This window comes from Chenopodium album, chromosome 22 (genome assembly GCF_948465745.1).
Source record: "Chenopodium album chromosome 22, dcCheAlbu1.1, whole genome shotgun sequence".
In the NCBI taxonomy this organism is placed as follows: Eukaryota; Viridiplantae; Streptophyta; class Magnoliopsida; order Caryophyllales; family Amaranthaceae; genus Chenopodium; species Chenopodium album.
Window position 1 is genome coordinate 30,649,283 of NC_137855.1, and position 15,962 is coordinate 30,665,244.

The following is a 15,962-nucleotide window of genomic DNA, read 5'->3' on the forward strand; positions in this document are numbered from 1 at the left end:
GTCCATATAACCTATTAATCAAGTTGCCAACAGGTTACAACTTGTTTAAAGCGGATACTAATCAAAGGTTATATTATTTAGAGATAATCAAAAGGTTGACTTGTTTTTGGCGGACCGCTCAAAGGTTGTATTATTTTTGACAATTTTTCCTTAATTTTATCAACTTTTGGATCAAAATACTCACTAATTTTTTTTTATTAATTTCTTTTTCTTCTTTCTGAGGCAAGCCGAGAATAAGTTAGAAGTACAAAGATTTTAGAGTACAACTAAGTTAGGGAGGTCTATCCTCCTTAATTACATTAGATAAGAAATTCGAGTTATTGTTCTCTGAATCAAAATCATCAGTGGAGTCAGGCCCTGTTCTTTTCACCTTAAAAAAAATAATATTAAGTAGAAATAATTTCAGTTCAGTAAAAATAAGTTCAGTTCAGTAAAATTAATTTTAGTTCAGTAAAAATAATTTCAGTTTAGTAAAAATAAGTTCAGTTCAGTAAAATTCAGTTTTCTTAAAGAAGAATTGTAATAGAAAATCAGTAAAAATAATTTCAGTAAAATAATTTAATTTCAGTAAAAATAATTTCAGTTCAGTAAAATTAGGTTCAGTTCAGTAAAAATAATTTCAGTTCAGCAAAATTAAGGTGAATCAAACAGGGCCTTAGTCTACACTTCTTAGCTAAAAGATCTGCTACTCTACTGCATCTTCTGGGATCATAGCTAATCTGAATATTAGGAAAAACCTCCAGTGAGTCCCTGCATTGTTTGATAATAAGCAATTTAGCATCTTTAATTTGATCCTCTTGCAGCAACTTGTTAATTGCTTGTTGCGAGTCAAGGCAAATTTGGATGGTGGACTAGCCATTTGATTCAATAATAAAAAGCCAATATGAATTGCCTTCAGCTCTCCCTAAATAACCGATGGAAACCATGACTCTTGTTGGTAACTGTTTCTGTGTGGATTTGATCTCCCAAGAATTCGGACCTGAGATCCTGATACTCCTATCGGCAAGCTGAGAACCTTCACAATGAGAAGAAGTTAGCTAACCCCGGGGTGATCCGGGGATAACCACTCCGATGATAAAGTCAGAAAGTGTTTAAGAAGAAAGGAAGATAAGTATGAGAGAGAAAGTAGAGAGAGAGAGAGAGAGAGAGAGTGTGTGTGTAATTAATGCCCTCATTAATGAGGTCTTACCTACTATTTATAATGGTTTCACTTAACAGGTGGCTCTCATCCATGCAAAGCTTCTTGAGCCAAGTGTCAAGTTTCTGCTGCCACGTGCCGAATTCCGATAGGCCGATATGTCTACTTTCTGGTACATATTAGCGCCTTTTCACAATTACTCTAGGTTTGATCACGCGTTTCTTCAGGATATCGGCCTTGCCTACATATCATCCCATACAATTAGTCCCCCAAGTGAGGACGCATGATCACATATAGCACAACGTTTCTTGTACTCTATCGAGCATTGTGCACCAATGAAGCATTACTGCTATCCCTGTTGTTGCTCCAGTTCGTTATGCCCATTTGTTTTACACTCAGATATTATAGTGAATGAAGTTTAAGGATACCTCAGAGACTTTGCTTTGACCTGATGGTGTGACTACAACTGGATCTGTTCCTGTCCCTTAAGCTCTATATTCTTTTGCTGAGAAGATTCCAATACACAGGTTTCCTGTTTTTTGTAATATTTAGGGTAACGTTTTGTATAATGTAATAATTCCCTGGTATATTCATTTGTATTATCTCAGATATTTAACTCAATTTTACACTCCGTTATACTCCGTCTACTACATTACTATTACTCATTTACTCCGTTTTCCCGCCCAAGTGACCTTGTGTGCCGGTAGCAGACAAGGTCTACTTGTTACAAAGTTAGGGAGCGAAAAACTCCGTTTTCCCACCCAAGTGACCTTGTGTGCCGATAGCAGACAAGGTCTACTTGTTATAAAGTCTTGGAGCGAAAAACTCCGTTTTCCCCCCCAAATGACCTTGTATGCCGATAGTAGACAAGGTCTACTTGTTACAAAGTGTGGGAGCGAAAAACTCCGTTTCCCCCCCCAAAGTGACCTTGTGTGCCGATAGCAGACAAGGTCTACTTGTTACAAAGTCTGGGAGCGAAAAACTCCGTTTTCCCCCCCAAGTGACCTTGTGTGCCGGTAGTAGACAAGGTCTACTTGTTACAAAGTCAGGGAGCGAAAAACTCCGTTCCCCCCCCCCCCAAAGTGACCTTGTAGCCGATAGCAGACAAGGTCTACTTGTTACAAAGTCTGGGAGCGAAAAACTTCGTTTTCCCCCCAAGTGACCTTGTGTGCCGATAGCAGACAAGGTCTACTTGTTACAAAGTCTGGGAGCGAAAAACTCCGTTTTCCCCCCCAAGTGACCTTGTGTGCCGGTAGCAGACAAGGTCTACTTGTTACAAAGTCAGGGAGCGAAAAACTCCGTTTTCCCCCCCAAGTGACCTTGTGTGCCGATAGCAGACAAGGTCTACTTGTTATAAAGTTATAAATGGAAGCGTAACCGTTTTTTATCTTTTTTTTTTTTTGAGCGGGAAGTTTAATACACGTGTTGCAAATCCTGCCGTTACTTTTGAAAACTCTTATTGATTCTAAGCCGTTGGATATCTGAACCGCCTTTCACTTCAACTGACCCTTTAGTTTCCCCTTTTTGATCAAAATTCCGCCATTTTTACTTCTCATTTCTTCTAAACTTTACTCCACTTCGATCAGAGCTTTTTTACCTTTCTTTTCTTCCCTGAATTTGGTCTGCGCATTTCAGCTTTTTCGGCGTGCTTTCCTTCTGCGTCACTTTTTTACCATCAAAAGACATCGAATCAGTGATTTTTGTCGAAGGTATTGTCGTACCCTAACTCCTAATTTTGCATGTTGGTTTTTATTTCTTATTTTTAAATTAAATGTCTGAAGATAGTATTGAAGAGAACTTCCCTAATCTTAGCACTGCTAGGCGTCGTTTAATTAGGCAATCCCTAGGCAAAGAAACCGGTAGTAATCAGGGTAACTCATCCTCTCTTTCTTATAACATAGATTACCCCTTTGAGGCGTTATCTTCTAAAGAAGAAAAACGTGCTTTTATGCTACATAGGACCATTGCTCATCGCGAACAAGCTTATTACCCTACTAACCCTGATATCCCTGCCGATACCGAAATTCTTGACGTTGAGACTGTTAGTGTTCGTTATCACTTACGCAGCTTTGCTGGGAAACAATATTTTAATCAATACGGCACTAACGTTGGCAATATAGGTATAAATACTATGCCAAGGGTAAAGAGAACCAGTTATCAGCCCGAAGCTGCTGCTCGTGAGGCTGCTAAGGCTGCGAAAGCCGCTAAGGCAGCTGAAGCCGCTAAGGCAGCAGAATCTAGCAAAAGACCTGGGCAAGGTCAAGTTGTGAGTTCTTCCGAAGAAGAAGAACAAGAAGCTGATATCCCTGTAAACCCTCAGGAAGGTCCGTCATCCCCCGTTCATGATTCAGCCGTTAACTCGGTTTTAGGAGATGACGAAGCCCAAGAAGGTAGTGTCAACACCGAGAGTAGGGAAGATATTGTTGACATGACGGCAGAGGTTATCCAGGAAGAAAATCTGGATGAGGGTTACAACTCCGAAACAGATGGGGCTGAGTTCCGACAGCCTATTGTTCTCCCTAGTGATGGGAAGGTTGCAAAGGCAAAAATAAGTGATGCTTTTAGGAAAACGGAAATTGAAAAAGATTATTATCGTCGTGCCAAAAGGTTTTTCAACTTACCTGATGGGTATGAGCTATCTATTCCTCCTTCTGGGACTTCAGTGTTGGACTGCCCGGTAGGCTATGTGGCCGTTTACATGAAACATTTTGATTTTGGCCTCCGTTTTCCTTTACATCCTTTTGTTGCTAAGATTCTGAAGGCCTGGAATGTTTGTTTGGTTCAATTAACCCCTCCAACAATCCGGGCCGTTATTGCTACTGTTTGGGTTATGTTATATCGGAACTACCCTCTAACCCTTAACGTTTTTAGACGACTGATTACCTTGAAGAGGGATGGTCAATCAGAAGGGTGGTGGTCGCTATACACTCAACCCCACAAATACACCGTTCACCCTAAGCTATCTAGTTGCAAGGGTTGGAAAGATAGATTTTTCTTCATGTCGGTCCCAGAGGACTTTCCTCTGAGGAGAACCTTCTTTAGGCCTCATCCTCGTTTTGATTCAATCCCCGAGAGAGATCTTGGTAAGCACAAAGAAAGGGCTGTCAATCACTTTGACATCTCAGAATTTGATGAGGGTGACGGCAAGGTTCGTCTAGTTCCTAAGGTGTGGGTGTCGAATGTGAGTTACATTCTGGGCAACGCGCCGCTATCTCGTGTCGGTCTCTGTTGGACTGACCATCATGGTATTATTTATATTATTAATTTCTTACTTTCTGCCTCATTTATGATATTGTTTATCTGTAACTAATTATTCTTGTTCTTTTTTTTAGGCACTGATAAGTTGGACAACAAGTTACTTGGTCTATCAGCTGACGGAAAGAAAGTTGTCAGACGTTGTCCTAAAGCTACAGCCTCTTACAACACTTTAGCTTCTGCTTGTGGTCGTGCCCCTACCGTTAACGCTAAGAGAAGAGCTGAGATTATGACTGATGACAACGCAAAAAAGAGAAAGCTGACATCCCTCGCCAATCGGCGTGGTGATTTCTAGCCGTAGGCAAACTGAAGGGCGTGGTGAGAAAAAGAAGAATAGGTCGGAGACCGAGAAGGCTCCACCCACCACAAAAACTAAAATCCCTAAAGCCATTGTAAAGAAGGTAATTCAAGGGATTGAAATCGAGGATCTCACCACCGCCGAGTCCCCTCGTCAGCTTCAGCCAACCACTATAATTGCTCCTACCACCGTTGGGTCGGATTCAAGCATACCGGCTTTGACTTACCAGTCCAACCAGTGGATAGAAAGGGTTTCTGGTAGGTTTCCAGATGAAGTTCTAAAAGGCTTCGCTGTTCCTACCGGCTATTCTGGAGACCGTTGGCAACCCAACATGGATGTCGGTCGGAATGAATCGATGATCACCGACGACCCAATGCAAGGTGGTACTCTGAGCTATCGGCTTTTGAGCAACCTTACTCTACCGATGGACAGACCTGCTGGTCCAATCGGCCCCCTCGCTGCTGCACACATGCACAATATGATGAAGGTACACATACCTTTTGTTATCGGCTTCTTTTTTTTTTTTTATGTTTTATACATACCTTTACTGTGTGCCTCTCATATTCTGTATATACTTCTTACGTCAAACATTTCTTTTACACTCAGGCCGTCATGTCTGGAACGTAGCTTGTTGAGATGTACCGTTACTACCAAGAGAAGCATCATCAAGCCTCCTCCAGCCAAAGTGCCATGCAGGAAATCATCGACAACGCTGAGAAGGCCTTGGATGATTTGAAGAAAATAAAAGAGAGAGATGACAAGGAGATGGCGGAGCTGAAGATTAAGGCCGAAAGGGTCGCTTGTCTGGAACTGGAAGTACAGAGTCTGAAGACTCAAATTACTGAAAAGGATAAGGCCATTGAGCGCCTTCCTTCAGTTGAAAAAGATCTCGGCGACGCCAGAGCTAAAATTAAAAGCCTTGAAGAGAAGGTTCAACAGATGGAAGCTGATAAGCCTGGTATTCGCCAAAGAGCAGTTGGCCGTTATCTAGCTTCCGACGAGTTCTGCTCCAAGCTCCAAGATCGTTTCGACGGAGGTTGGACTGCTGCCTAGAGATGTATTGCTCATGCTACTGGTTGGAAGAAAGAAGATTGGGCAAAGGTTGAGAAAGCTTTCAACGAGGAAGCCTACAAGATTCCTTCCGGCTTTGAAGCACAACAATTCTCTGAGGAGGACTTGTACAATTTGGTGCCAAGTGCTGATGACGGCCCCAAAGATCCCAGCATTTTGAACTCCCCAGTGCCTGAGAATGCACAAGCTTGAAGGGGCGGGCAGTCATCACTGACATCTTCTTGTGGGTCTTGTATTATTGGGCCTTATCAGTTGTAATTCACTTTTCATTGTCTTTTATATGTATTAACATTTATTTTGACAATGCTGTTTTATCGGCATATACCCCTTTTTTGTGGTGATGCCTGTCGATTGTCAACTTTACCGTTGTATAAACTTCTCAGCTCATTTTCATTATGTTTTGTTGCTTATCAATTGCCTATAAATTCAGACATCTCTTACCATATCAATTAGGGATAAGATATTTTATGTCGCATATTTGCCTACTTAGACAATGTTATCGCAACTACGTTGTTTGCAAAAAACAAAGACATCTAACAACTCTCAACAATACCCAATCATAACAGCATTAACAATTGTCATTTAAAGATTATCAATATACGATATCTATCTCACTCTTTACTCCCCCTAGTGTACATATTTCGTATTAGAATTATGTATACTAGGCAGTAATACGTGTTGCTGGTCCAGATTATAACGCTGGTCACCTACTGCTTTGCTGTTTCAGCCAGTTAGGTACCCTCTCGGCGATCACTTTCTGAGCTACGCCTCATATCGGCGTATACTCGAATTGATTTGGCCGGTATTATATTTTGAACCAGCAACCTCGCGAGTTAATGTGTACAACTGATCAGGTTGTAGATTCATTAACTTCACGGAAGCGGTTTTGAGCTGTCCGTCCCATTTAACGATGTTCTGTTAAATGGAGGATGCCTATTTTCAACACACGTTGTTTGAATATTTCTTCATTCATCACTGATATCCTTTATTGATATCAGCTTTACATATTAAAAAAGTTCATACATTTTATACATAGTACTTCTTCAGCACAGCCGAGTTCCATACATTTTTTAGTGGTGCCCCATCCAAAGTTTCCAGATAAAATGATCCCTGGATGACGACATCTCTAATCCGATAAGGTCCTTCCCAACTTGCTGTCAGCTTTCCATCTTCATTTCCCTTACCCGTCGCTGCTGTTCTTCGTAGTACCAGATCCCCTATGCTTAACGACCGATGAGACACTCTTCTGTTGTAAGCCCTTGTCATTCTTTCTTTATATGCAGCTGATTTAACTGCTACTTTTTCTCTGAGTTCTGGCAGAAAGTCTAACTGCTGTCGTAAGAGCAAATCATTTTGATCCTCACAATAATGCTGAACTCTGAATGTCGGCAACCCGACCTCTCCCGGTGTCACTGCTTCTGTACCAAACACTAAAGTGTAAGGTGACTCTCCTATTGCTTCTCTGATAGTAGTCCTGTTTGCCCACAATATTTCCGGTATCAAATCTGCCCACAATCCCTTTGCATCTTCAATCTTCTTTTTAATTGCTATTATAATTTGCTTATTTGCTGCCTCTGCCTGGCCGTTAGACTGTGGATGGCATACCGCTGCATAAGCAAATTTCACCTTGTACATCATTAAAAGATCTTTGACTGGCTTACAATCAAACTGGGTTCCATGATTAAAAATCATTGCCATCGGCAACCCAAATCTTGTAAAGATATTTTTCCATATGAACTTCTTCACTTCTGACGTCGTTATCTTTGCTACTGGTTCTGCTTCAATCCATTTTGTGTAGTAGTCTATACCCACTATCAAAAATTTCCTTCCACCTGTGGCTGATGGGAATGGGCCAACTATATCCATCCCCCATTGTGCAAAAGGGATCGGGTTTAATATCGGTGTCAGATCATTTGGAGGCAAGTTAATAACTGGGGCAAATTTTTGGCATTTCTCACATTTTTTAACATAATCCATTGCATCTGCATTCATTGTCGGCCAATAATACCCCCTTCTCATTGCTTCCCTAGATAAAGCTCTTGCTCCGAGATGATTACCACAGCTGCCCTCATGTAACTCTTCCATCAACCTTGCTGACTCAAAGTCCGTTATACACCTCTGTAATGGCAATGAGAACCCCCTTTTGTATAACTGACCTTGATGTATGACAAACCATACACTGTCTTTTCTTAACTTTTTTGGTTCCCCCTTATCCACTGGCAATGCCCCATGAAGGAGGTATGCCAATATCTTATCATACCACTGAACACCGTTATCAACACATAGCACCTCTGCCGGCACCTCATCTATGCTCTTCTGTTTTAAAACCTCCACCATGACTGTCCTTTCCAAGTCATTAAAACTCGAACTCGCCAACCTTGCCAACGCATCTGCTTGAGCATTTTTTAATCTCGGAACCAATTTCACTTCAAAATACTGTAACCGCCTTGCTTCTGCCGCTATCGATAGCTGAATTCAAGCTATTGCAGCTTCGTACTCGGCCTCATTATTCGTGGCCTTGAATTTAAATTTCATGGCATATTCAAATATCTTCCCATCTGGCGCCGTTATCACAATTCTGGCCCCTGCCCCTGTTGCTGTTGCCGAACCATCAACTGATACCTGCCATGTTCCCAACTCCTCCTCTTCATCTTTATATGTCGTCTCAACGATAAAATCTGATAATGCTTGGGCCTTGATTGATGTTCTTGGCCTATAGCTTATTTCATACTCTAATAACTCTACTGCCAATGTCAGTAATCTGCCAGATGTATCCATTTTATGCAATGACTTTTCCAAGGGATGATTTGTTAATACATCTATCGGATGTGCATCAAAATAAGGCCTTAACTTCCTAGCTGCCATCACCACTGCTAGTGCCATTTTTTCTATCACTGGATACCTGCGTTCAGCCGCATTCAACACATGGCTAACGAAATATATCGGCATCTGTTGCTTCTTCCTCTCCACCAACAGAACGGCTGCCACCGTTTTCGGTGATGCCGAGATGTATAACTGCAGCAATTCTCCCTTCTCAGGTCTGGTAACCGTGGGAAGAGATCTGAGATGATTTCTCACCATTTCCAGAGCATCACTTTGTTCTTTTCCCCATTCAAATTTCTTGTTCTTTCTCAACACCATGAAGAACGGAAGTGCCTTGTCAGCCGATTTACTGATGAATCTAGTCAATCCCGCCATCCTACCAGTCAACCTCTGTATATCACGAATGGTTTTTGGTTGTTTCATCTGAAGCACTGCATTCACCTTATCTGGATTTGCATCTATTCCCCGTTCACTAACCATAAAGCCTAAAAACTTTCCTGATCTAACCCCAAACACACACTTCTCTAGGTTCAACTTCATCTGATACTTTCTCAGAGTCTCAAATGTTTCCTTCAGATCTGCTATATGGTCTTCTTTCTCCTTACTTTTCACTATTGTATCATCCACATACACCTCAACATTCCGGCCCTTCTGTTTCTCAAATATCTTATCCACCAACTTCTGATATGTCGTTCCTGCATTTTTCAACCCAAACGGCATTGCCTTGTAACAGTACACACCGGCATCCGTTATAAAAGATGTTTTGTTCCTGTCGGCCTTGTGCAAGCTAACCTGGTGATAACCCGAAAACGCATCCAGAAACTAAGCATAGCATGATAGAGGTTGAGTCTACTAGCCTATCTATTCGAGGTAATGGGTAGCAATCCTTGGGGCAAGCCTTATTCAAATCTGTAAAATCCACACACATTCGCCACTTCCCTGTCAGCTTTCTCACCATCACTACATTCGTCAACCACTCCGGATACATGCAAGGCTCAATGAACCCTGCCGCTAAGAGTTTATTCACCTCGGCCTGAATTGCTTCTATCTTTTCTGTTGAGAAATTACGCTTATTTTGCCTTATCGGTATGAACTTTCTGTTCACATTCAACTTATGCTCCATCACTTCTGGATGTATTCCCGGCATCTCACTCGCCGAAAATACAAAGACATCTGCATTCTCACGCAGCAGGCTTATCAGGTGGCACCTTGTATCTACATCCATATCGGCTCCAACCCTTACTGTTCTACTCGGATCACCTGGTTGCAGCTCAACCTGAACACTCTCTCCTCCTGGTAACGGCCTTGGGGTTTCCTCTGGCCTAAAATAAAATTTCTTCTTTGTCAAGTCTTGGACTGTTGGCTCACCTTCTCTTATCAGATTGCATGGTACCGGACCACTGCCAACTGGATTTTTCAAATCAGTCACATAACAAGATTTGGACATCACTTGACCTCCATACACTTTTTCTACAGCTCCCAAATTTGACACATAAGCTATTGCCAGATGATAAGTTGACACAACGGCCTGCATATCATGTATTATCGGTCTGCCGATAATTGCATTGTAGGCTGACTTAACGTCCACCACCAAAAACTCTGCCATCACATCCCTTGCCTGTGGCCCATCACCCAGCCTAACTGGTAGCACTATGCTTCCTTCTGGTCTTACTGTAGATCCATTAAACCCGATGACAGGATACGATAACGGCTTCAGATACTGCCTCCCTATATTCATTTCATTGAAAGCTTGTACAAACAGCACGTTTGCTTAACTACCTCCATCAACCAACACTCATTTGATGTCAGCCCCATTTATTTTAGTTATTAAAACTAATGTATCATCATGTGGGAACACTACACCCCTTGCGTCCTCTTCTGTGAACACTATTTTAGGTATTGCCGCTGGCCGAGGTATATTGTCCACATCCAAGGCACAAACCAGATGACGGTGTTCAGCCAAATGTTTCTTTGCTCTACTAACTGTTCCCCCATGTACTGGCCCCCCCTGTTATCACATCTACTCCTTTTCCAGTGGATGACGGCGGCATCCCTATATCTCCTTGTCGGACTACTCCCCCTTGGACCTTTCTGGTCTTGCTTCTATCTGTTGCCTCTCAATTGGCTGAGCTGGTTGTTGATTCCTGCCTGTATTCAGCCGGTATTGTGTCAAATGCCCTTTCCTAATCAACTCCTCAATGTTATCCTTCAGCTGTGTACATTCCTCTGTATAATGCCCCACATCTCTATGAAACATGCAATATTTCTTCACATCTCTTGGCCTTGCCTTCATGGGAATCGGCCTTGACCACCCTTCTCTATTCTGATTCACTGAATAAATTGCTGCTCTCGGTGTATTCAAGGGAGTGTAAGAGCTGTATCTCATTGGCGGCCTCGAGGCCTTTGAATCTTGCCGGCTTCCCCCCCCTTCCTGGGGCAGAGGCTCTCGGCCTACTACTTCCAGACGATGTTCCCTCGTGCTGACTTTGCCCTCTTCCGACAACTACATTTCTACTACTTGTTCTCATCAACTCTTCACTTTTTATGTAATCATGGGCTTTGTTAAACGCTGCTGCCAATGTTGGTAAATTTTTCCTTGTAAGATAACGCTTGAAATCAGAATCAACCAAGCCATTCATCAAAGCCATCACAGCTATTTCTTGTTGCAGTTTTGGGATTGTATTTGCCTCATTATTAAATCGCCTGATGAAATCCCTCAGAGATTCATCTGGCCTCTGCTCTACGGCCATCAGCTCTCCAGAAGTTCTCTGCCGCACATTATTGCTGAGATATTGACCCACAAACATCTCGGTCAATCTTTCAAAACTATCCACCGATCCAACTCCAAGGTTGTTAAACCAATCGGCCGCAGCCCCAATCAAAGTAGTCGAAAAGACCTTACACCAAACTGCATCTGAATTGGTATACAACGTCATGTGTCCCTCATAGGAGGTTATAAACCTTGCTGGGTCTCCCCTTCCATCATACCTACAAGTCGGCATTTTCACCTTTTCCATCGGCTGGTCTAGGATATGCTGTGCAAATGGAGACGCCCTTAACTGCATCACAGTTCGCACTGCCTGCCCATCTACCTGCGAACTTCTCTGCTGCTGGGTCCTTGTACTAACGGTATCACTTGAGGATTGTTCAACCCGCCGTGACATAGTATGCGTTCTTATCGGCGACTCATGTCGGGGTCTCCTGGGTGAGTTCATCAACTGATTATGTTGCTCTCCCTGATTGCTGTGTGGTGTTCCCCTATCGGCATGAGCGGCCCCCCTTTCAGCCTGTGCCGTCTCAGCCTCTTTCCTCTTCTTACTCATTGCACTCATCACCCTTGCTGCTGTCTCCAATTCATCTGGTGTGAATGCTGCCATAGGATCCTCTACCTCCCCTCCACCTCTAGGGGGTGTTAACGGCATATGAAACTAGTTATCCTCCAAGGTATGAGTTTCATCCACTATCTCTACCTGAGGTTGTTCTATCGACTGGTTTTTTACTTTTCTTGTCACTGGTGTTTCATTGTTTCCGGCCATGATTGTCGTTATTATATATATATATATATTTTTTGTGTGAGATTCTTAGGCGATAGAAGTGATCAATGTCCCCTCCTTCTAGCGCCAAATTGTTTCTGTGTGGATTTGATCTCCCAAGAATTCGGACCTGAGATCCTGATACTCCTATCGGCAAGCTGAGAACCTACACAATGCGAAGAAGTTAGCTAACTCCGGGGTGATCCGGGCATAACCACTCCGATGATAAAGTCAGAAAGTGTTTAAGAAGAAAGGAAGATAAGTATGAGAGAGAAAGTAGAGAGAGAGAGAGTGTGTGTAATTAACGCCCTCATTAATGAGGTCTTACCTACTATTTATAATGGTTTCACTTGACAGGTGGCTCTCATCCATGCAAAGCTTCTTATGCCAAGTGTCAAGTTTCTGTTGCCACGTGCCGAATTCCGACAGGCCGATGTGTCTACTTTCTGGTACATATCAGCGCCTTTTCACAATTACTCTAGGTTTGATCATGCGTTTCTTCAGGATATCGACCTTGCCTACATATCATCCCATACAATAACTATTGTCACTATTGTTGAAAGTCCACCTCCCCCGCCTCTTCTTACACACACACCCACCTAAATAAGTTAAAGGAAAAGGAAATTAAGGAAGATCTTTTGTGATTTGTAAGGTTTTAATTCCAAATAAAGACTCGAGAGTCACTGGTGTTTTACAATCCTAACACAGGTTCTTAAATTCAAACTTTGTGTAGTGTTATTTCTGGTCAATCTTACCATCTTTATCCGCAATAAGCCATATTTATTTGATATTTTAAGCTAACCAACTATATTTGCTAATTTGCTTGGGAGTGTGAGAAATTAGGTATATATTAAATTGTAAATTGGTTGACTTACAAAATTGAAACGATTATTGTATTGCTGCTATTATAGTTTACAGTTTTTTCTTTTTTGAAACAGTTATTGTCAAGTATGTAGCAATCATTTGATGGCCAGTATTTTTTATTGCCTAAAAAGTTTTTCCAAAAAGTGTTAATAACTTGAGGGGGCCACATGCTTGACATTGCATCATAATACGGTAATGTCTCTAGATTTCTACATAACTTTGTGCATCTCTACATGATCCTATTGCCACAAACTTTATTCAATTTCAGTCCTACACTTCAACATATTGTAGTGTTTTCTTTAATTTTTGTTGTTGATCTTTTGTTTGGTTTTCAACATATAACAGCGGAAGCAAAGAGAAATAAGAAGTGGAGAGGTCGTGTTTTTGCACTACAAGAAGAACTTGATAAGCTGCTAGAGCTCTGGTTGAAACAACCATCCAAGGATGGAAAATGCGATACCTAACTTTTAAGATATAGGATTGTGCTTTAGTTTGTATCTTCCTTGATTCAGACACAAACAACCTATTTTCTAATTTTTCTTTTGAAGACAAATAACATCCAATAATTTCAGCAGAATGATCTCAAAGCAGGGGCTAAGAAAGAGCATGCTAATTGCTAATGGCCTATATAGTGCACATTAATCTCTTTAGAGAAGATAGGTCAATTACTTTTGACAATTTTATATCAGATAATAATACCAATGTCTTGGCTTTTTCATATAGATAAACTAGGTAACACAACTAAATAGAGGGGACACTATTCTATCGTATATATAGTGCTTCTATATTCAAGGTTAACTTGTCTTCGTAATATAGTTCTATATACTACTTCCCGATTATGCATTTCTACTATCTGAGTGTGCCTACATTATTTAGAAAGAAATACAATTGTTTTCATTTACCCTCATGATATTACATATTTTTTAAAAAATCTTGAAATGACGACAAATTACTTTACACACGACAATAATACCAAGAATACATACACTTGCTAAAAAATATGTATCTTAAACTCATCATAAGAATAATAAAATTTTAAACCAATAATTACGACAAAAATTCACACAACGAACTAACGCGGGCATTGTGCGCGAGAGGGCTACTAGTCTTTCAAAAACAAAAATCTAGGTAGTATATACATATAGAGTTCAAATTAGAAAAACGACATGTTCATAATTATTTTGCAAACAAAATATTCATACTCTATAATGGGTAAAGTTTAGCCATAACTACTTTAAAGTGGAAGGGTATCCTAGGCTAAAATGCTACTTCGCTACTATCTTAAACTTCATTCGTTCTTACTTTTATAAATGTTCATATTCATATTGATAAATATTCATATTCATATTGATAAATGTTCATATTCATATTGATAAATGTCCATTTTTATATTCAATATTGTGATATCAATGCATGGTTATTAACATGTTAATAAATGTTTATATTCGTATTCATATATGTTTATTTTCAATTCAATATTCATTTTGATCGATATTCAACCATAAATATAATTCGATACATGTTCCTTTTCATATTGGTTAAAATTTATTTTCATATTAATAAATGTTCATTATCATGTTGATATTTAGTTATTTACTTTAATATTATTATTTGCTCTTTTTCTCCACCAACCAGATCACTCTTATTATTGACTCAATATTCATCATCCCAAACAATTAGTCCCCATAATTTGTAAACTTTGGTTATTTTCTCTCTCCTCTTTTTGTGATTTTTTCTAAAAAAACTGAAGCCATAATTAATAATAAATATATATATAAAGGGGAGTTTTTTCCCGAGTTATTAGAGAGCCACGTAGGATCTAATTTTCTCAGTGCGCCATGTAGGATTATAAATCTTTGTAGTAGCCAATTAAATAAGAGATTATTAATTTCTTTTAGAATTAAATAATTCAAATTCCACGTAAGCAAAATTGGCGAATGAGATTTTAAAGTTAAAATTAATTAAATATTATCTTTTAATATTAGGGATTTTATCTAAATATATAACAAATTTTATCTCATAAATACAAAAAAAAAAAAAAAAAATCAAACAAAACGTGCATCGCACGGACTTCATCTAGTTACTACTAATATTCAGCAAAATGCTAATCACAAGCCTAAAAAATAATATTAATTTCAACTAAAAGCATGAAAGGGGCCAAATATTGTGCTATCCTACAATTTTATTTTCCGACACTTGTAAATTAAACTGTTATTTTGTCTAACAAATTTTGTCCCTTAATAAAAAGATCCAATTATGTGAAATCAAACAAAGTCAAGCTAATACGAGGTAATATGGTATGAACATTACAGAAGACGGTGGTTGCAAACTCTGCTCATTCTCATCCTTTGTTTTTGGAATTTTCTAGCTTATTTAGATGATTGTTGATGTGAATTTGTGCATATTACCGTATTTTTTTATTTGAATTTGGTAGATTTTATCACGTTTATGTCTCAAAAATAGTTTGCAAAAAGATTTGATCAAGCTTCACCGATAAAGAAATCACCACACCGTTTTCTCTCCTCCGCCGGAAAACAAGATTGTCGTGGTCTATCAATATGTTGTCCGGAAAGAAGAGAATGGTGGTGAGATCGTTGGAGATGGACTGTTAATTTACTAGAGTTGATAAAGATAAATGTATAATTTGGAGGTAAGATGCACTAATAGTTGTTACAATTTGAAAGGGAGGGGGAAGGATGAGTGAGATTTAGTGCCGAAGGGTGTAGGAGAATGCAAGGGGGAGGGAGTGTAGGGAATTCTACGTACACTGGGGTGTAGGTAAAAAATTGACCCTTAAACAGATCAAATCTGATTTTCGTGCTTCATAATTTTTATCAAAACCATAGATATATTGATAGCCCTTGAATAAGCTTTCCAATGATATATCATAAGCCTAATTCCAAGATATAACGAAAAAGATATGATCCAAAACCGACATTGTTTTACTATTTTGACCGCCATAATCTAATATATATATTTA